We start from the raw sequence: 23,951 nt of genomic DNA, 5'->3' as shown, positions 1-23,951 counted from the left end.
AATTTATAAAAAATAGAAATTTGGGTGGCGGGGGCAGTGTAAAGATCTTGTGCTCATATCAAATACATCTGTCACTTAACTCCAGCAAGGAATGGAATTTTTTGGGTAAATATTTATGTTTAGAAATTTATTAATCACAGATCTGCTTATAAATGTACTGGAGGATATGAGGATTCCTCAAATTTGCTTAAAGTAACTTGTGAAGCAACTGATCTGTAAGTTCACAAAACTAATTTTATTGGCTAAAAATTTCCCATATATTTATGTACTTAATTGACCAAATAAAATTGAATTTTCAGACATTTAGGACAACAATATTGTCCTGGTGGGGCTTAGTTATTTTGTACTTATTTTGCCCCACATAACCTGAATCACAGTTAGCCTTCAAGCGGTCAACAAACAACCTCTTGCCTACTGGTCCTTCATGATTACAACAAATCACAAAATTCACAGAGCTTTCGAACAACCATTCTCAAAGGGGGCATACAGGTGCAACAAGACACGCATCAGCGTGACTCCTCACCATCAGACTCCTCAACAACAACCTCAATCACAGATTCATTTAAGGACTCTTGTGCACTTTCTCAAATATTTTTATCCTCTTGGTATTGCACAGTTTGTTTACATTCATTTTCCATTTACAGTTCTTTATTTGTTTACGCATGTACATTGTGTTTTTTTTTGCATTCTACCAATAAATGGCAATTCTGCTTCACCTGAAAGAAAAGAATCTCATGGTTGTATGAAATATCATGTATCTACTCTAACAATAAATATGAAATATGAATCTGAATATCCCTTATTGGATATTAAATCCATTTGAGGAACAACCCACCGATGTTAATGCAGAAATTCAAGAGAGGTTCATTGATCTTCCAAGTGATAGAATTGCATGCCGTGAGTTCAATCAAAGAAAAAGGATTTTTGGGTTAATGGTGATCTGCCGATCAGGTTTCTATTTCTCATTGCCTTTCCATCAATATAATTAGTTGAATGTGGATTCAGCAAGGTTAATATCTGTGACAAAATCCAGGAACAGACTTGATACCACAACAAAAGGTGACCTTTAACTATCCAACTTGGAGCCTGATATCAAAAAGAATTGCACAGGAACATCAAGTTCAAGAATTTCATTAAAATGTTCATTTCATAAGAACTATTTTTTTAAAGTTCTTTTTATTAAATTTTCACAACCTGAAGTTTATGCTTAAGGTTCCCTAATGATGTATTATGTACAAATCATTGGGCTCTAAGAATCTTTGAAAAAAATTTTTTAACATGTATGTTCATGCTTTCTTCATACCTACATGTTCAATAAAAATGATTTCCTAAGTATCTTCAATGTCGTGAGTAACTGTGGTTAGTTAAGTGTTAAATGCTGAAGGGTGGGGGAAGTCAGAAAGAGCTTGACCTCTGCAGAACACTTTGTATAGAAATGATCACTGTAAACTGTAGTCAAGGCTGATACTGTTAACACTGACACTGATAATGCCGATAACTGAGTTTAAATTTGGAAAATCATAGATAAAATATTCAAAAAAGTGATTTCCTATTTGCCTGTTTGTTCTGGAATCGCAAGCCACAGTTGTTTCACTCAGAGTAAAAACCTTATTTTCTTTTCATCTCAAGTAACTTAATTTTTTTTGTTTTTTTTAAGTAGTTGGTAGAAGAGTAGAATGGAAGAAACTGACTAAACTTGACTACTTCACAGGAAAGGGAGCCTTTGAGCAGAGTCCAAAGGGGACCAATAGCCATAAAATGGTTGAGAATGGCTGCTTTAGAAAAAGGTAAGAAACTGGCTGAAGTACTTAAACATGATTATCCCAAGTTGCTCCATTCCTCTTTAAGGGAATATGGTTCATAAAAGCAGAACAAAGTCAAGCTTACTGTCATCTAATTGCACATAAACAATCCTTATCACGTGCAAAAACACACAATGATCAAAATAAATATATAATATTCAGAATTATTTACATGATTATAGTAAACTGTTCATCTTTCTCACAGCCTGCAGGAAGAAGCTATTACCCAGCCTGGCAGCCCTGATTTTGATGCTCCTGTACCACCTCCTTGATGGTAGTGGGTTAAAGATACTGTGCACTGAATTGAAAGGATCTTCTCCAATTCCTTGAACCCTATTTAGGCAATGCTCCCAGTAAATGTCATCAAGAGAGGAAAGAGAGACTACAGTGATCTTCTCAGCTGTTTTAATGATACTCTGTGTTGACTTCTGTTCTGATACTTTGCAGCTACCATACCACTCAATGCTTCAGCCAGACAGGACATACTCAATTGTGTTCCTGTAAAAGGTTGTCAAATATAAGGACCTTTAGCCTTGCCCTCCTCAGCCTCCTTAGGAAGTGTAGGTGCTACCACACCAACCTGACTAATAGGGAGATATTGCAAGTCCAAGATGGGCCATTCTTTACTACATTCCAAAAATCTTTGTGTTATTCACTCTCTTCACAATGAGGCTGTTGATGTATAGTGGAGAATGGTCAGCCTTCATCCTCCTGAGGTCCATAATCATCTCCTTTGTCTTGTCCATGTTGAATCTCAGGTTATTTTTCTCGAGCCTTTCAACCACTTCTCTGTCATGTGCTTCATCATTGTAGCTGATGAGGTCAACTACTGTTGTAGCATTTGAAATGAGATGATTCCTTTAGTACTGAATCTGGCAGTGCAGTTATGAGTTAGCCATGTGAACAGTAGCAGGCTGAGCCCACAGCCCTGAGGTGCACCAGTGCTCACCGTGATGAGGTTTGAAGTTCTGCTGCCAACGCAGACAGACTGTAGTCTTTCCATCTAGAGGACCAGAATCTAGCTACAGAGACAGGTGTTGAGTCCCAGTGAGGGCAGTTTATCCATCAGCTTCTGGAGTATGATATTAAATGCTGAACTGAAATCAAGGAACAGCAGCCTGCCATATGAGGCATTGTTCTCTAGATGGGTCAGGACTATTGCATCATCTATGGAGCAGTTGGACATTTGGCAAGCTGGAAAGGGTCCAATGGCACTGGAAGGTGGGCTTTGATAGAATTGTTGTTCGTTATATACATTAATGATCTAGATGATGGGGTGGTGAATTGGATTAGTAAATATGCAGACGACACAAAGATAGGTGGAATAGTGGACAATGAAGAAGGTTTTCAAGGATTGCAGAGGGATTTGGGCTGCTTAGAAAAGTGGGCTGAAAAATGGCAGATGGAATTTAATACTGATAAGTGTGAGGTGCTTCATTTTGGTAAGAAGAATCAGAATAGGACATACGTGGTAAATGGGAGAGCATTGATGAATACAGAAGAGCAGAAAGATTTAGGAGTAACGGTACATCGTTCCCTGAAGGTAGAAACTCACGTGAATAGGGTGGTGAAGAAGGCTTTTAGTATGCTGGCCTTTATCAATCATTACATGGAATATAGGAGTTGGGAGGTGATGTTGAGATTGTATAAGACATTGGTGCGGCCTAATTTGGAGTTCTGTGTGCAGTTCTGGTCGCCTAATTATAGGAAGGATATAAACAGAGTGGAGAGAGTGCAGAGAAGGTTTACCAGAATGTTACCTGGGTTTGAGCATCTAGAGTATAGGGAGAGATTGGACAGATTAGGTCTTTATTCTTTGGAGCGTAGAAGGTTGAGAGGGGATTTGATAGAAGTATTTAAGATTACGAAAGGGATAGACAGAGTGGATGTGGATAGACTATTTCCGTTAAGAGGAGGAAAGATTAAAACAAGAGGACATGAGTTAAGAATTAAGGGGCAGAGGTTTAGAGGTAACATGAGGGGGAACTTCTTTACTCAGAGAGTGGTAGACGTGTGGAATGAGCTTCCGGGAGAAATAGTGGCGGCGGAATCAATTGTATTATTTAAGAAAAGGTTGGACAGGTATATGGATGAGAAGAAGATGGAGGGTTATGGGCATTGTGCAGGGAGGTGGGACTAGAAAGGGGTGTTTGGTTTGGTGCGGACTAAAAGGGCCTAATGGCCTGTTTCCGTGCTGTAATTGTTATGTTATGTTATGTTATGTTATCACCAGCTGATCAAAGTACTTCAGGATGGATCGTAGACGTCAGTGTCTCTGGGTTGATGAAATTTAGTCTGGTCACCATCACTCTCTTGTGAACCATGAAACTGGTGTCTTCCTTGAATTCTGTGGGGAGACTGGACTGCTGCAGTGAGATATTGTAGATGTCCAATTAGGAGCGCCAGCTGGACCACACAAAATTCACCCAAAAATCTCAACTTTACACCTTCATAAGGGTTCCAGTTTCAAAAAATCTATTTTAAATTACATCACATCTCAAAAGAGCATCATTATCATCAAGTTCAAATCAGGAATAAACTCAACATCAACAAAACTCAGACAGATAAGGAAGTCATGAAGTAATTAGTGACTACAGAGTTTCAACTGACTTATGACAGTAGCATTTGATTTAAAAGGTTCAGTGATAATGCATTCAAAATTTGAATGCTTAATTAGCAATGCAGGAAACATAACATAATAACATAACATAACAATTACAGCATGGAAACAGGCCATTAGGCCCTTCTAGTCCACACCGAACCAAACACTCCTCTCTAGTCTCACCTACCTGCACAATGACCATAACCCTCCACCTTCTTCTCATCCATTTACCTGTCCAGCTTTTTCTTAAATAATAAAATTGACTCTGCCGCCACTATTTCTCCCAGAAGCTCGTTCCACACCGCTACCACTCTCTGAGTAAAGAAGTTTCCCCTCATGTTACCTCTAAACCTCTGCCCCTTAACTCTTAACTTATGTCCTCTTGTTTCAATCTCTCCTACTCTTAACGGAAATAGTCTATCCACATCCACTCTGTCTATCCCTTTCATAATCTTAAATACCTCTATCAAATCCCCTCTCAACCTTCTACGCTCCAAAGAATAAAGACCTAATCTGCCCAATCTCTCCCTGTACTCTAGATGCTTAAACCCAGGTAACATTCTGGTAAATCTTCTCTGCACTTTCTCCACTCTGTTTATATCCTTCCTATAATTAGGCGACCAGAACTGCACACAGAACTCTAAATTAGGCTGCACCAACGTCTTATACAATCTCAACATCACTTCCCAACTCCTATATTCCATGCAATAAAGGCCAGCATACTAAAAGCCTTCTTCACCACCCTATTCACGTGAGTTTCTACCTTCAGGGAACGATGTACCGTTACTCCTAAATCCTTCTGCTCTTCTGTATTCATCAATGCTCTCCCATTTACTACGTATGTCCTGTTCTGATTCTTCTTACCAAAATGAAGCACCTCACACTTATCAGCATTAAATTCCATCTGCCATTTTTCAGCCCACTTTTCTAAGCAGCCCAAATCCCTCTGCAATCCTTGAAAACCTTCTTCATTATCCACTATTCCGCCTATCTTAGTATCGTCTGCATATTTACTAATCCAATTCATCTAGATCATTAATGTATATAACGAACAACAATGGGCCCAATACAGATCCCTGAGGCACACCACTGGTCACCGGCCTCCAACCTGACAGACAATTTTCCACTACCACTCTCTGGCCTCTCCCTTTCAGCCAATGTTCAATCCATTTGACTATCTCAAAATTTATACCTAAAGACTGCACCTTCCTAACTAACCTTCCATGTGGTACCTTATCGAAGAAAAATTAATTTGTTAAATGTAACTCATATATACAGAGAAAATCTTGGAAGCATACAAATAAATGACACAGAAATGGGCCTTTATGAGACTCTGCATCCATGCCAACGTGATGCCCATCTAGGCCAATTCGATTCACCAAAAACAAACACCTTCATCTGCACAATTACCTGCCTAAACACAAAACATTGCCATCCACCGCCACTACTTCCTATGGCAGTTCATTTCAGAAATTCATCAGCTTTTTGCAATAATCATCTAGCAGATCTCCTTTAAATTTCTCCCTATCGCACCTTAAGTCTATACCTTTAATCTCCCCTGCCCCATGATAAAGCTTCTGACTACCTATCCTATTTATGCCCCTCATAATTTTATAAACCTTTATTATCTTCAGCTTTCTATGTTCTCACGAGAACAACCTCTTCATAGAAATAAAGCCATCCATCTCAGGCAACATCTAGTGAATCTCTTCTGCACTCTCTCTATTGTCACAACATCCTTTCTGTCAACTTTTCACAATATTCTGAAAATGGTCTGATCAATGTTTTTATGATCCATCAATGATTTCAATTACATATAAATTAACAATCATTTTAACATTGAATGGCAGGGCAGCTTGAGGGGTTGTGTATCTTAGTCATGCTGCTATTTTCTAAACCCTCTGCTATCTTCCCTTATTCACGATTGGTGAATGGCAAATGATACTGCAGTTAATTAACCGATGGGCACAATCTCCATTCTGTTTTCCCCCAAAATCTTCAGGGGCAATTTAAAGAGGAATCGTAGGACCATGAGTAAAATGCAGTCTGAGGCTAATTTTAACACTGGCTTGGACCTTTGACACATGAACAGAAACTAGACTGTATAGTGGAACCTTGACAAGGAAGCGGCACCTTCAGGAGGATTGACTGGAGGTTTTTAAATCTAAAATTTTTTTAAAAGCTTTACATTGAAGGAAGTAACTTGCCTTGAGCTTCCTTCATCACTAGATTTTCTTCTTCTGAGACAGCCCCTTGGGGATGATTTGCTTTGAGAGAACTGCAGTGGCTGATGTACAGTGACAGACTCATCCATAGACAGTTCAGAGGATGTTTGACAGGGCAGTCGAGTGGTAAGCGACATGGTCCAGTACTTAAGCAGGCTTTGGTGTGCTATCGGTGCATAGGCTGGACCCTTCAAATACCACCCCCATGCTCCTTCTCCACTTGAGTTGAACATCCATTGAGATGAACATATTCACTTCATTCACAGCTAAATCTTAGTCTTGGTGCAAAGTGTTGCTTAAACTTCACCAACAATTAACTGGCTATTTATTAATCCTGTCTGTTGGGATTTTATGAAGTGAAGAAGGCAGTGAACTAATCCAGAAGACATGCTTTGTAATTACTGATGCTATTTGGTTTTGCCTTTTTGGAATGATGGCGTACTAGCCCTGTCATAGATGCTAAGACTTCAGCTGAATCTGGATTGTCTTTTTGCATTGATAATAGCCTTCGTGAGGTCGTATCTGGTCTTCCTGCATGTCCCTGAATTGTCTGATCTACAGTAGAAGGCCTTTCTAGCTGATGGACCACATGCTGCCCAATTAACCTACAAACCCCCTGTATATTTTGGAGGGTGGAAGAAGCACCTGGATAAAACCCATATAAGTAATGGAATCTACAAATGCCATACAGCGTGGTGAATTCAAACCCGTGTCACTGGCGCTGTAATAGGGTTGCGCTAACCAGTGGTATTGCTCACTGATTGTGGATCACCTGGTTCATTTATGGCTTCTGGTTAGAGTACATTTGAAGAGCCTAGTTGGGTTGCACTCATCCATGTATTTCCTGATGAAGTATTACCTGCGGTTTATTTACCGCCAAGTGTGATATGAACAATTGTTATAAGAAATTAACCATTTTAAACTAAATTTTCTTCTGTGCTACTGATGCACTTTTAAAAATGTGTGATGATTACATTCATTTCTACCTGAACAGAAACCAACCCTGGAATCATTCCTGGCTGAAAAGCTTTGCTTGATACTGCATCAACACTTTTATCAATTGAATCACTGGAGGGCCTCAAGTAGGATTCTTGCTCCAGGTTGGAGACTCAACATCCAATTTTATTTTTAAAATTGTAACATCCACATTTGAGGGTTTTGGGAAAAAGATATAATACATATCCAAAAGAAATCTCTGTAGCAAAGATCCAGAGTATCAAAGGCTGTGGTGCCTGCTTGATGCCTGGCTTCAGCACATCTCATCTGACCTACAGAAGAATTTGAGAGGGAGAGGAAAGATCCAGTTGTTATGGTTCATGTGGGAACCAACGATGTAGACAGATCAAGGAAAGAGGTTCTTCTGAGGGAACTTGAGCAGGTAGGGACAAAATTAAAAAGCGAAAGCAAAAAGGTAATAAGCTCTGGCTTGCAGCCTGACCCACATGTAAACTGGCACAGGGTTTATAAGATTAGTCAGTTAAATTAGTGGCTTTAAGATTACTGTAGTGGGACAATGACATCAGTACTGGGGAAGGAGGGACCTGTTCCAATGGGTTGGACTCTACCTGAACCATGCTGGGACTAGGGTCCTGGCAAATCACCTAATTTGCCTTTCAACTTAATAGTAAGCAGTCTGGAGATAGGGAGAGTTTCAATAGATTGGAAAAAGATAAGGGAAGGTGAGCACAGGAGACATTATTGAAGTCTCCAGTATAAAAAAAAGGATAGAAAGTTTAGAAAAGAATAAGAATTTAACAGCAGGTAACATGAAGACAAATGTGAGCATGAGGGTGTTGAGTGCAGGACTGAAGATATGAATACATGCACTGTATGAAACAAGGCAGATGAGCTTAAAGTGCAGTAAGAAATTGGCAGATATAATATTATGGGCAAAATAGAGCCGTAGCTGAAGCAAAATCAGAGCTGGGAACTACACATCCCAGGACACACATCTATTCAAAAAACAGAGAGGTGGCTCTATAAAAAGTGAAATTGAATCCTCAGCAAGAAGATACAAAATCCTCATGGGTAGATATGAGGAAAAGCAAGGGTTCATTACCTGATGGGGGCTCCAAACAGCAGTCAGGAAGGATGTGAGGTACAAATTACAACAGGAGTTAGAGAAGGCATGTAAGAAAGGCAATGTTATGGTGGTCATGGGGATTTGACCACACACAGAAAGTCTGCAGAAGGACTTAGATGAATGGGCAAAGATATGGCAGATGGAATACAGTACAGGAAACGGTATGGTCATGCACTTTGGTTGAAGGAATAAAGAAGTAGACTATTTTCTACATGAGGAGAAAATTCAGAAGTGAAGGTCCAAAGAGACCTGGGGATTCTAGTCCAGGAATCACTGAAGGTCAATGGGGCACAGGTTGTCAGTCGTAAGGAAGGCAAATGCAAGGTTTGCATCAATTTTGATAGGATTAGAAAAAAATAAGGATACAATACTGAGGCTTTATAAGGCATTTGTCAGAAAACATTTGGAGTATGAGCACTTGTGGGCTTCATATCCATGGAAAGATATGCTGGGACTGGACAGGGTCCCGAGGAGGTTTATGAGAATGATCCCAGGGATGAGAGGACCAACATATGAGAAGCATTTGATGGCTCTGGGCCTGTATTTGCTCGCGTGCAGAAGGATGAGGAGGCATCTCATTGAAATCTACCAAATATTGAAAGGAGTGGAAGAGTGGATGTGGAGAAGATGTCTCCCAGTAGTGGGAGAGGCTGGGAAAAGAAAGCCAGCCTCAAAATCACAGCACATCCCTTTAGAACAGAGATGATGCGAAATTTCTTCAGCCTGGTGAATGTGTGGAATTCACTACAACAAGTGGCTATGGAACCACATCACTCGGTATATTTAGAAGAGGTTGATAGGTTTTAAATTAGTCAGGATCTCAAAGGTTACAGAGAGAAGGCAAGAAAATTAGTTTGAGAGGAAAAATACACCAGCCATAATGAGAATGGCAGAGGAAACTCGGTGGGCCAAAGGGCGTAATTTCCTCATCGATCATCATGAACAGCAAGTCTGAAAGAAGAAGAATCAATTCTCCAATAGAGTTGATGTTAAGGCTAGTTCAGGCTTTTTTTTAGGATCCACAAATTCTAAATTCTGGGTGGTCTGAAAATATAATTCTTTGCTTCAAATGTACTGTTGACTGCCATGTTGCTCCAATACATAAATATTGACACAGAAACATCTCAGTGCTCTACACTCACAACCTTTGCCCTTAAATAGAAATGAAAATTTTCTCAGTATCATTGCTTAGACTTAGCCTTAGAAAACAGTCTCTGCTTATCGTGACAAGCACAGTTGTATGAGGGGTCAAAGGTGAGTAGTACTGGTTATCGTCAGACGATGACCAGATTTTAGCACAGGGAAACACAATGCACAAGCCCTCAAAAATAATGGGAAAGCTTCTGAACCGGAAAAGAACAATGGCAGGTCCAGTGCAAATACAGACCTCCTGAAAAATCAGACTTTTAAATTCTCAAGAGCAAACTTGTTTAACACTACAATTCTTTGGTGCTCAGCTATAATTTATTTCAGACAATACCTGACTGGAGAAAAAAAATTAATGACCTGCCTGTGACAAAAATAAAGCACAACACTTTTTCTTACTCTACTAACTTGCAACCATTTCAAGGTTGACAAACATTGAAAATAAACTCTCTCACTGGAATGGAGGTGAATTCATGAATTTTGCAAGGACATTTTACAACTATCCAATACATCATTAACCCGCCTCAACCACTAGCAAAGCACAAAGTACTACTCTTTTTCATGGAGAATCATGTTGACGATTTTAGCAACATACAATATAGATGACATGATCAGCTGTACACTGCTGAACAATACTTCACTCTCCCACGCTTACTCAGATAACTAGCATTTGGTCATTCATAGAATGGGTTGAAAAACCAGACCTGACTGAATCCAAAAGCAAATCACAATAATTGCAGATGCTGGGATCTTGAACAAACAAAGAGATGCTGGTGGGATCAGTGGATCAGACAGCATCATGGAGTGAAATGGGTTTGAGACACTTTATCGAGACTAAAGTGGGAAGGGGTGCATTCGTGTTGTATCAACTGTGTCGAGGTGTGAAATGAAGAACGAAACAATTATCAGACGTAGTCGAATCAAAGTTCAGTAAAAGTTGTTTACTCAAACAGTCACATGCAGCTTTTAAAACCCCACACGTTCCAAATGATGCCATCACATTGCAATGTCATGACGTCACTCTGAACCTTCCAAACCAGTTCAATTAAGTCTCCGGTGAGCCACTATAGTGTATATCAAGGGATAAAAAAGAGGGTGGAGACAAACTGGAACTTCTGGCTGCCAACCATTTTAATTCTCCTAACCATTCCCAGCCTCAACCATTACAAAGGGTGAGGCCACACATAAACCTGAGGAACAACACATCATATTTTTGCTGGACAGCCTCAAACCCAACGGCATCAACATTGATTTTTACTATTTCAGGTAACCACCACCCTCGCATCCCCCCACTTCAATCTGGTTCCACTATTTCATCTATTCTTTGCCTACTCTAACTTTTCTCTCAAATTTTATCCATCTCCCAGTGGTCTCTCCATCTCCCAGTGGTCTCTCCATCTCTTCCACCTTCTGTCCATTGCCCTATCACCTCCCCAGCCTCTTCACCCCTCCCCATATACATTATATCACTTTCCTCCTTTAGACAATAAAGGGTCCCGATATGAAATGTAAACACATCATTTCCACCCATGGATACTGTCTGATCCACTGAGCCCCTCCAGCTTCTTATTATTTGCTCAGAGAGAATCCAGTTCTCTCAATGTACGCCATTGTGAGATCAGCAGGAAAGCAGCAAGACTTCCCCATCATCTGCAAATAGGAGTAACAAATATCCAATGGGGCATCTGGTCATACAACAAGGTGAAATGTGCCTAACCTTCATTGTACATAAATTTCACCATTAAAGCTATCAAATATTCTGCCAATAAACTTCTTTAACAAGAAAATTAAAGCGATAAATTACAAACCCATCAGCTTTCAAAAAAGAAATAAATATTTGAAAAATTTCATGTGGATTTATGTTCAGTGAACAAAGAGAAGGTGGAGAGACTCAACAAGTCAGACAGCATCAAGAGATGGAAATGGTCAGTATGTCAACATTCTGGGTCAGGAGCCTTTGTTAAGTCTTGATACTCGCTGAGTCAATTCAGCTTCTCTTTGTTCACTCGAGATTCCAGCATCTGCAGTTCTTTTTTTTAAAACAGGTTAATAGTTTCACTTAGTGCAAGATTCAAAAACATTAACAATTTGAGGAGATTGACTGTTTAACTGTATGAACAGTTCATGAAAAAGTTCAGGTAAATTTCTTTTGTTGTATTTCATACTTCCAGCATTTCTTTGGGCTCGCTCAAGCATTTCAAAACTTTATTATTTGGCCACAGTTCACCAACAGCATAGTCTGATAGCCTGCATTCTGAACAAGACAAGATCAATTACAGCAACAAAGTATTTAATGAAGTAGCAAATCCACCGTGACAGAGGTGCACCAAAGAAAAGGTACAAGGACTGCCTAAAGAAATCTCTTGGTGCCTGCCACATTGACCACCGCCAGTGGGCTGATAACGCCTCAAACCGTGCATCTTGGCGCCTCACAGTTTGGCGGGCAGCAACCTCCTTTGAAGAAGACCGCAGAGCCCACCTCACTGACAAAAGGCAAAGGAGGAAAAACCCAACACCCAACCCCAACCAACCAATTTTCCCCTGCAACCGCTGCAACCGTGTCTGCCTGTCCTGCATCGGACTTGTCAGCCACAAACGAGCCTGCAGCTGACGTGGACTTTTTACCCCCTCCATAAATCTTCGTCCGCGAAGCCAAGCCAAAGAAAGAAATCTTTTGCACAGCAAAATATGGAGTGCATCAGAACTCCCATTGTTTTAGTGAAATTTCTTTGTTTCATAAGCTAATCACATCAGTTCCATCAAAGAGAGTCAACAGGACACCGCTGGAAAGATTATTTTTTTCCCCACACAGGAAAAGAGGTAAATCTTGATGGGTATATGGTGCACTTACCAGGAGAACTTGGCCATCATAAATATTAAAAGCAGTATATTTAAACTTAACATCCAAAAAAGAAAGCAGGATATTTCTCATGGAAGAAGCTGTCTTTGCTTGAAACACAAAATGCAGAAATAGTTTGTAAAGTCAATATCTCCAAAGATCTGTCCTGAAGCCTCCACATTGTTGCAATCACAAAGAAGACTTGCCAACAGCTGTACATTGTGACGTGTCTGAGGCGATTCAGTACGTCACCAAAGATTATCGTTAACTTCTATAGGTGTACTATGGAGAGCATTCTGGCTAGTTGCATCACTGCCTGGTAGGGAAGGCACCAACTCTCAGGACAAGAATAAATTCCAGAGGGTTGTTAACTCGGCCTGCAGCATCACAGGTGCCAGACTTCACTCCATCGAGGATATCTACATGAGGCGGTGTCTTAAAAAAAGAGCATCTATCTTCAAAGATCCCACCATCCAGCCATGCCCTCTTCACTGTGCGACCATTGGGGGAAAAGATACAGGAACCTAAAGACAAGCACTCAGCAGCAGAAGGACAGTTTCTTCCCCGCTGTCATCAAATCCCTGAATAATCAATGAACCAAAGACACTGCCTTACTTTTCATGCAATATTATTGTTTTTTTTATAGTAATGTTGTAGGATGATTATAATATGAATGTTTGCACCATGTGCAAATCACTGAACTTCATGACTTGTTCATGATAATAAATCCTGATTCTGAGCTGCATGGATCTGATAATACATGATAGTCCACTTTATGTATGGAACAAAACTGGTGATAATGAGTTTATTGTCATTTACATTGCTCAATGTACATATGCACCAAAACACTTACTTGCTGCAGCTAAACAAGTACTTTGTAAAAAATAACAAAATCTAAAAATAACTTCAATGGGATACTTAACTGATGTTAGAGACAATAAATACAAAAAATAAATAATAAATATTCACAATTATCCCCATGCAAAAAGTGACTTAGCAATAGTATAGATAATCCTTTCGTGCAGTCAGAGCAGTTCCTGAATAGTGTGACAAAGGAAAGCTCAAGAGCCTGATAGCTATTGGAAATAAACAGTTCTAGTTTTCAGGCTTATGTACGTTTTGCTCAAAAGAGAGGTTGTGACTGGAGTGTTGGGGGTCCATTATGATGTTGACTGCTTTATTGAGGCAAAGCTCCACATAGATGCATTGAATGGATGAGGTTAGAGTCTCTGATTGATCTGGCTATGTTTTTTTTACCTTCTGTAGCTTTCAACATTACTGGACAGTTGTGTTCCCAACCTGTCAGAATAACATTCCAAATTGCATCTCCAGAAGTTTGCTAAAGTTGGTACTGAGTGGAATATGTGCAATTTAATTAAAATGTGTGGTTTGTGATATGAAAGTGATATTAAAATTCAGACCTGGCTATATTTTACAACTATACACCAGGGCCACTTTAGAACCATGTGGAGAACCATGAGGAGAAGCAACATGTATTTGGGTTGGAGAATATTTTGTTACACCCCTGCACTAAGCAGTTGCTTATACTTGGCAATGTTCATCAATTTCTGTGAAGAAAAAAATAATCAGATTTCTCTGAGAGTGGCTCAAGATGGTATTGGTTCTGCAACATGTTTAAGTTTTACCCCTTTTCATTGAGTACTACCAAACTCTGTGACAGTGGTGTGGCTACTCGAAATAGTATCTGAGCAGATAAAGAATTCCTGGAGGAACTCAGCAGGTCAGAGAGCAAGAAATGATCCGTTAACGTCCATGGAGAAACCCTTTTATCAAGACTGATAAAGAAATGGGGCCTTTCTCCCCAGGAAGCTGATAAGGATGACATTGGGCCTAAATGAGAATAACATTCAAAAATCAATTAAAACAAAACAATGATCAAAGAGTGCAAACTAAGTAAACAAATAAAGCTGAATTCACAATTTTATGGGGTGTATTAAAATGAAACTTCTTTCTCACAAATTTTCACAAAATGATCAAAGCAGAAACTGGAATTTAAAATGTGCTATTGATTTGTTGTATTTGTGAGCAGGTCTAAAAGCAGGAAATAATAAGATTAACTATGATTTAATTCTGTCCCATACTTTCTCACATCGATCTTGCTAAATAATTTGATCATACCATTGGGATATATTAACAACCAATTATTGGAAAAGAGTTCAAGGAGTTCACTTTATTGAAAAAAAAACCAACCAATATTGAATATAAATTCTGAGGGCAATAGACAGGCAAGCATATTTCAACAGCAAAAAGCAAGTTTATATACTGCCTGTGCACGTAATGAGACTTTATTTAGCCAGGCATAGCACTTTATAACTTAGCATAAAATCAAATTCAAACTTGCTTGAGGAAACAGTTCCTTGCAATTGCATAATTTCACCAGAAATGCACTTCAGTTTAAACTGCAGTTTCAATTAGCTTCAAGGTGGGCCCAGATATTGTAGGCCAAAAAGCCTGTTCCTATGCTGCAATGTTCTATGTTCCACGATTCAAAGAACCTCATAGCCTTACGAGAACTAAGTAAAACTATTAATGGCAACGAGACAAATGGACGTAACTGCATTCTCAAGCAGAATTTAAATGCATGAGTCAGAGCAAAATAAAGATTATTTTAAATTTATTTCATGGGATGTATGCAATTATGGAAAAGGCAATCATTTAATGTGGGTTCCCAAATGGCTAAGAATCACAGTAAAGCATAGAACATTAAAGCACAGTACAGGCCCTTCACGGTGAAGATGTTTCACAGGAGATTCTGTGGATCTGGAGTCCTGTGTTGTCAGACAGAGTTTGAAAAAATGTCTTACTTTCCTAAAGACATTAGACATCCTGCATAAGCCACATGAGGATTTGCAATTATATTAATTATCTGCCAAAAGAAGCATTTTAAATTGAATTTTTAATTAATGAGATTGGACAGAATATCTTTGACAGTTCCTAGAAGTGGGCAGTTGTTCAATGAAACTCAATGATGTGCATGTGAATTCCATACAAAAAATTATTGGAATGGCAAAAATTCCATTCAAATGATAAAAAACAGAGGCCTTTGAATCAATTGTGTAGTTTATCAGAGCAAATAGAACCCTTCACACACTCAAAGTGAGCTGAATTCAGGCAAGGATTGCTTAGGACAAAGGGAAGGTGAGGCTTTTCAAAAATAAACCATGACTAGAAAGAGAAATCTTCAAAAAATACGTCCATGACAATGAGTTATTTCTGACCTTAAAATTTTACATTCACTTACCTATTCTAAAAATAAGCTTCTGAACTGACGCAAACTCAGATGCAACAGGAAGAGATCATGTAAATTTAAGCAGCTTGTTTAACTTGATTTACAATAAAACAAGTGAATGAAACAAGTGCAAGACCCAAGCAAGACCAGAAATTAGAAGATTTGCCATATTTCTTCAGAGGAGCTATTATGAGGGAAACACTTTTGACAAAATAAATTAATGCTGGTACTTCAGCAAAAGCAGATGAAAGTTTTAAAAAAAACTGAAAGTATTAGATAATTGAAGAGGAGAGAGAAAACGTGAAGGGTTATGTATTTCAAGCAAATGCCCTGATCTCACTGAGTTTGATCATCAGTTGACACTTACCCAGTGGAATGCAATAAATTTGGATCTCCTACACAAATGTGCATGCTCCGAACCTACTTTCAGACCACTGTCAATGACTTCCTGGTTGTTTTCTCAGGCTGCTGAAATCCCTAGTACTAATGCCTCCCCCTAGCAATCATCAAAAGAGACATTAGATTATTTGTAGCCTTAATGTTATATCCAATTCAGGAATTATTTTCAGAATAGATGCCCATACCATCAACAAAATTCCCTGATTTCACTTCCATAACATTGTCCAATACATTTTTCTCTCTCATCTCAACTTCAGTTGCTAAATCTGTACCATCATTACTCTTTGGTTTTGCCATCTGCCCGAGGTATATTTGGAGTCATCATGACTGCTCTCCATGTTCAAGACCTGATCACTCAACACCCCCATTCACAGTACTGTACCTGAACTGGTCATATTAAAACAATGCCTGAGCATTGAGCAAAGCAATGTTCTTTGTATAAAATATCTTGTACTGCTTTGCTGTGAAAATACAAAATGTGAATAGTTTGATTTTATTTTGTTGGTATGAATTAAACTTGGTATAAAAGGTTCTGGGTTCCTTTTTAGCAACTGGAATGCTACACACTATTGCTAATCAATCTCTCTTGCATTGAAAATTAACCATTAGAAATGCAACCTCTTGTTGCTTAAAAGATTGTATGTTTCAATTCTTTCTTTTAATCTATTCCTTCTTTTTTATATCTCTTCAGATGCCTGATCTGACAATACTCCACACTTCCTCAGGTCATTTCATAATCCTTCTATCTGATAGGTGCAAGAGATGCTAGTTGTCTTGTTCACTCAGATCCAAGATATCGATTTTCCATCACCACACTATCAGCTCAAACTTTCACAAAGTTGCCATGCAAACAATTCACGAATCTCAAAAATAAAGGTCACGTCCCAGAGTAGTAAGTGCAACAATACCTCAGTGGAGTTTGTGAAAGAACTTCATTTCCCATCCCTTATTTTGTTGTTGACCTACAACTCTCTGAGGAACTGGAACACAATTGGTTCAGGCTATAATTGTCCCTCCATTCTGAAGATAGTTTCCCCCAATGTGTGCAGATTGAGACAAGAGGGGGGGAAAAAAAGTGCACACAGCTATCTGAAATTATCAAATTTACATTGTTGTATCCACTTATGCAGCATGCAGTTTCAACAGCAAAAGTTAGAGGAAATTCTGTGAGTAGTGCCTTCCAGGCACAGAAAAGCACTTTTACACTTCTGTTCTGCATCCATTGCTGAAGCTGGGAATAATACATGTGAAAAATAAAATGCACACAATCTGCTCAGTAGCTTAGAATGAATCAAAAATAGCCTAAAATAATAGTGTCTGTCAATCAGCTACACATGGTTTTTCTGGTGGAAAGAATCCAATCATGTGTTTTTCTAACATCTTCCTCGAATAATCCATTGGTAAGAGACAGCTAATGACCAAATTCACAATGCAATTTCTCCTCTGCCACACTTTAGCCAGTTGAAAAATTCCTTTGCGAATAATCTCAATGTTCACGATTTTAACTGAATGGTATGTAAGAGACAAATTTAGAATTTAATTACTAAATATAAATTTACCATCTGAATGAACATTATTAATGGTAATTATTTTTAGTCTCCATTTCTAGAAGAGCTTTGATTTGCTGTATTTCCTCCCAGGCAGAATAAATAAAAGGTTTGTGTGTCTGGCCAGATTTGGTGTTTTGGTCCTCTCTTTTCCTGAATCCAAATGTATCTGCTGGTGTTCTAATAGCACTTAATAATAACTAAAAGGACAAATTAATTACAATTCAATAATTTCTTGCTATGAGGTTATAAAATGAATAATCTTATGAAGAAATGCTGTGTTGCTTCAGATTACAGTGGAATGGATATGCTCCAAAGAAGTGACCAGTGAAATTTATAGAATTTTAAATTATAGAATTTTCAAGCCATGTACAAGTAACAGTGGGAGTTTAGCCAAATGGAAGACACCGCGCCCAGAAGCAAATTGCGAACAGATCTTAAAATTACCCTTAATTCTTCATAATATATGAAAATATGAAAAGTAAATTCCATGGAATGAAAAATGCAGTTGATGTAAACTTTTTCAATATCACTGTTTATGCATGACTCAGTTCAGGAGTAAATCTGGCAATTTCATTCAAGTCTCATTAACATATTAAATGTGGTGCAGTGGGGAAGAATTCCACTGTTTCAGTAAATACTACAGTAAAAAAAACTAGCTTTTAAAAGCAGAATTTGGTTTAAAAAAAACATGAACTGTGCTTGAAAATTAATGTAATAATTGAAAGATGATAATATTGATTATTATTATTTACACATGCATTCATAATTCCAAACATGAAGAGAAAGGGTCATTTAAATCAGACTTCATTTAGATACTATATTAGAAATCTACAGAATCTTTCTGGAGGAGTCATTGCCACACCAGCCAGTTTGAAACCCAGATCATTATTAATTGCATTCTGAAAACAGGCAGCTTCCCAAGAATTTTTTTTGCAGACAGCATACTCGGTGCCATTGTGAAACTATTGGTGGATAATATTTTACTGAGCTGAATGTCTAAATTAAATTAAATTACATTAAAAATTAAATAATATCATCACTATTCTTATATGCATTGCTCTTTTTCACCATACTTCTTATCCAATAAAATTGGACAGCAGGCAATGCCAAGTATATTAATAATTGATATTACTATTATGCCAATTATTTTTTTGGAGATGAACTTGCTTGCTCCAAGGAAGTAAAACGAGACACTGCAGAAGCTTTTAATTCTTCCAAAGCTACTGGAGATCTGAGTTCCAATTAAAATGGGAAATCTGAGCTACTGGTGCAAGTAAGCTATTATTCACATGATCGGCACAGATGAGCAGTGCTGTGAAACAAAGCCAGCCACTCCCCCTCCCAACACTTACCCCGGCAGTGGAAGCAAATTAAAAAAAACGACAGTGCAACAAATCTAATTTTAACCAGCAGTCTCAGAAATAAATGAGCAAAGCAACCCCACTCTCACTAAACCGTTAGGCAAATTATTCCTGAGAGGGACACAGCTTGTTGAAACCAGTCTAACGGAGAAGAATGCTTGCACTTTAATTGGATTCATGATGACAAGATACCCAATGGAAAGAATTGGCTCCCTGCAGTGTGTGGCAGCTCAGTGAAAACAAAACTGCATTCGTCTGAATGTAGTCATGTTAACATTCAAAAACTTGACAGTAGATGAAGATTTAAACAAGTCTCCTTTACCCACACCTCAATGAGTCATGTGCATGTCGAATCCCAAACTCTTCTTTCATCATCTCCTTCCTTGTGCCTACTTCTTCAAGCAGGATTCTTCACCCCCACCACCACCACCCCCCACCACCCCCCTCACAGACATCTTCTCCTCCTGCCTCCAGCTTTATTTCCCCTCTTGGACACCCTATTCTAGCCTGTTAACTGATCAGGATCTTCTTATTTCCAACTAATGCTGAGATATCAACTGTTTTGACATTAGCACTCCCCTCACTTATTCAAATCTTAACCCCTCGGTGCACACTGCCCTCCAGCAAACCTAGTATCAAACCTGAAAGCAATGGTAGGCTGTTGTAGTCTGGCACACTGACCTCTAATTTGTTGAGGCCAGAAAACAGCCTCAACAGGAGTCCAGCAATAAACATCAAGCCACAGCTTCAACACTTCTAGTCATCTCCCTCCCACAGCCTCTAACTTCTCATCCCTGCACTGCCCATTCAACCTCCTACCCAAGATCCACAAACCCATTGTCCCAGTAGGCCCATTATTTCTACATGTTCTTGCCACATTGAACTGGTATCATCCTAACGTGATGTCATTTTGTCCCCCCGGTCCAGTCCCTTCCTGCATACATCTGCGATACCTCACATGCCCCCACCACACCCCCCCATCACTTCAATAACTTCCAGTTTCCTGAACTCGACCATCTCATTTTCATTATGGATGTCCAATCTCCATACACCTCCATCCCCTATACTAAAAGGTCTTCTCATCCTCAGCAACTTTTCCTTTGACTCATCCCATTTTCTCTAAGCCAAAGGAGTAGCCATGGATACCCACATGGGTCCCAGCTATGCCTGCCTTTTTGTTGGCTATGTGGAGCAATCAATGATAAAAGTCTGCACAGTCAAGGCTCCTCAACTCTTCCTCCACTACATTGACAGGATCAGTGATGCTGCCTCCTGCACCCATGATTAGTTTGTCAACTTTATCCGCTTTAATGCTAATTTTCTCTCCAATCTCAAATTCAACAATCTTGAATTGACAACAGTCTCCATTTTGTCAATTTCTCTTTCTCCATCTCAGAAGATAACTCTCTACAGATATTTTCTACAAATCTACCAACTCCTTGACAACACCTCTTCACACCCTGTAAGGATTCTATTCGTTTCTCTTAATTTCTCCATTTCCATCACACCTGCTCCCAGGATGAGGTCTTCCATTCAAGTAGCCATCATTCTTCAAACAACTTAGATTCCCCTCTACTGCCATCACTTCAGCCCTACCTGCACCTCCTCTATTTCCAACACATTTACCCTGGCTGTGCCCCAAGATGCAACAAGGACAAGATTTCCCTCGATCTCATTTAACACCCCAAAGATTTCCACATCCAACACACTGACAGGGTGGCATGGTTAATGCAATGGTTAAGCACAACACTGTTACAGCACCAGCGATCAGGACCTGGGTTCAAACCCTGCGCTGTCTGTAAGGAGTTTGTACATTCTCCCCATGTCTGTGTGGGATATCCCCTGGGGGCTCTGTTTTACTCCAACCATTCAAAATGTACCTGGGGTTGTAGATCAATTGGGTGTAATTGGGCGGCATGGGTTCGTTGGCTGAAAGGGCCTGTTACCATGCTGTATGTCTAACTTTACACACACACAAACACATACAGGCTAAACTGTAAGATGCAAACCATAGCAAAGGTGATATGCTTTGGATCTTGGGCAGTTACTTTTCGCCTCCACATGTTGCTCTTGCCATCACAGGTTAATCTTGATCTCCTCTGTCAACAAGACATTTTTCCAGAATTCTGCAGACTCTTTCAAATACTTCAAGGCAAACTGTAATCTGGCCATCTTTTCTGTAGCTAACTAGTGGTTTGTATCTTGCAGTGCAATCTCTGTATTTCTGTTCATGAAGTCTTCTACGGATCCATACTTTCCTCCTGAAAAGTGTTTCCGATCTGCCAGACATACGTTTGGGGATTTTTCTTCATTATGATGAGAATTCTTCGTCATCAGCAGTGGAGATCTTCTTTGGAATTCCAGTCCCTTAGCAATTACTGAGCTCACCAGGACACTCTTTCTTCTTAATGATGTTCTAAACTGTTAATTTTGGTAATCCTAAGGTTTGAACGATGTCTCTTACTGTTTCATTCTTGTTTTTCAGACATAATGGCTTCTTTGACTTTCATTGGCATAACTCTGTTCCTCATATTGAAAAATGGCAACTACAGACCTCAAAGGTGATCAAAAGCTTAAAAGCAAGCCTAGCTCTCTTATTCCTGCACCAATGAAGCAATTAAATATACCAGAGTGCTCACAAACACCAGTGAAGCCAAATGTCTCAAACATTATGAGGGGACCATGTATAAAAAGTGCTGTAATTTCTACATGGTCAAACCAAAATGTATTCAAATAGCCTTGAATAAAATCTGGAATGTGCACTTTAATTACATGTGAATTATTTGATTACAAATTTAAAACTTGGAGTGCTGGGCCAAATAAAGGAAAAAAAAAGCATCTTTGTCCCAAACGTTATGAAGGACAATGTACGGATATTTATGTACAGTATATATAGCTCAGAGGGCTGTGCATTTGAAAGTGGTTACAGATGTGAAGAACGTTATGTCTAAAATAGAGGAGAAAATGAATATCGAGACGACTTAAATAAAAGTCAAAGAGAAGTAAAGAGGAGTAAATAAAAGCATGGATAACAGTTATATCAGGATATGATATGCTATTGAAAAGGAGGAGGAAACAGACAATCTCAAATTCATGGACCTATGCTTGGTTCAAAAAAGTTAACAAGAATATAACTTAATTCAGCTGAAGTCAATTGTCAGGGTGATCTCAGTGACAAGGAGACAGAGTCTGCAATGACGACTGAAAATATCTGCTCCTCCAGTGCTGGATATTAGTTATAAAATCTGACAATTTACAAACAATGAAGGGGTTGAGCGAAGTAGCAAATGGATGTTATCAACGTGATTATGGAAGTTATGGCATGTCTTCAGAAGACAGTACTGATGGCCAATACACAGATGAGAAAGTGTGAGGGTCAAGGACAGATCCTTGGCAGATGTACAAAGCAAAGGGATAGGCGTGCAATAGAAAAAGAAGCAGGTGGGTGCAATCCCTACCAGCTGAACCAATGGTGGAGAGATGTTGCAGGAAGACTGTGTGATCAGTTGCTGTTTGCTGCCTGCTCAAGAGGACAAGCAACTCATCACACCAAGTTGCCAGAAATCCTTCCCATTTAAGAATTGTTCCAGAAACTTCAGCTCACACAGATTCACCAGTGAGAATCAACATTCTCTTTCTCAGCAACTAAGTCAGGGCACTTAATTCCAATAAATAGAAAATAATGGATGATTTAAAGGGAATTGCATCATAAATTGCCTGTCAAACTCAATTTGTTACTACCTGATTTGTCATTACTTTTATTACAAGAGTTAAATCTATTTTTCATTGTAGATATATGTCCAGAGGACCCCAAAAACCAGCAGCAATAGATATGCACCTCAACACAGGGTTACTTAAACAAAAGTAGTTTTAAATTATATTTCAACAAGAAAACAGAATTAAACTTTAACATTACTTAACCTACCTAACCCACTTAATCCCCCCTCTAATAATAAGCGCAGATATGTGTAATGTATATTTAAGATTAGAGAAGTTCTTTGCATCGCAGTCCAGTCACACTAGTTGCAGGCAATTCTTGTACTGTGCACAGAAGTTAGCATTAACAAAGTTCACAAGTCTTTGGTGTTTATCAGGCAAATGGTTACCACTCAGGAGAGTTCCTGCTGGTTTTCAGAGAGAGATTCTTTTTCCAGGACACCCACAACTGATTCCTCCTCCATCAGTCTTGCTGACGAAACTTGCCCCCCTTCAGGGTTCTCCAGATGATCCTCTTTCTTTCAGGTCACCTTTCAGACTGCCAGCCTTCTCCTTTGACTAGGCAGCCTTCCAAAATTTGCCAGCTTGTCCCTCTGGAACTGATTTCTATGTTTCCTTCTCTCTCACTCCCTCCCTCTCTGAGTGCAAAGCTGTCCTGTCCCTTGCCTGCAAAGATCACATGCTCTCCAGGCAAGCTGCTGCCATTGCTACTTCATTGCATGTTTGCAAAAAGCACTCTGCAAAAGTCCTGCAAATATCCTGTATTTTAAAATGTGTGAGTGCAAGCTGCTCTAGCAATTCCTCCCAAACCATCCAAAAATACTCTGTCACAGTACACCCAGCCATGAGATCAGGACCTGGGATAATCAAGTATTGAACAGATCTTCTACTATTCACTCTTTGGAGCATATTTTTCAACACATATCAATTCAGGTCAACATCACACTTCATTTGATACTTACCTCACCCATCTACTA

The 23,951-nt window shown here is 39.2% G+C and overlaps 1 protein-coding gene and 1 long non-coding RNA gene across 5 annotated transcripts in view; one reads left to right on the top strand and one right to left on the bottom strand.

Annotated features, from left to right (window-relative positions):
* ldb2a (LIM domain binding 2a) overlaps positions 1-23,951 on the bottom strand; it is a 576,008-nt gene that overhangs the window by 186,800 nt on the left and 365,257 nt on the right. The window lies entirely within an intron of this gene.
* On the top strand, positions 1,566-22,013 carry LOC138756237 (uncharacterized). The gene is made up of 3 exons (XR_011352890.1): positions 1,566-1,787; positions 7,624-7,729; positions 21,743-22,013. It is a non-coding gene; the product is annotated as an uncharacterized lncRNA (long non-coding RNA).

Source organism: Narcine bancroftii, chromosome 3 (assembly GCF_036971445.1).
Source record: "Narcine bancroftii isolate sNarBan1 chromosome 3, sNarBan1.hap1, whole genome shotgun sequence".
Taxonomy (NCBI): Eukaryota; Metazoa; Chordata; class Chondrichthyes; order Torpediniformes; family Narcinidae; genus Narcine; species Narcine bancroftii.
The sequence above is the reverse complement of the archived record's forward strand: the minus strand, read 5'-3'. Positions and strand labels throughout refer to the sequence as shown.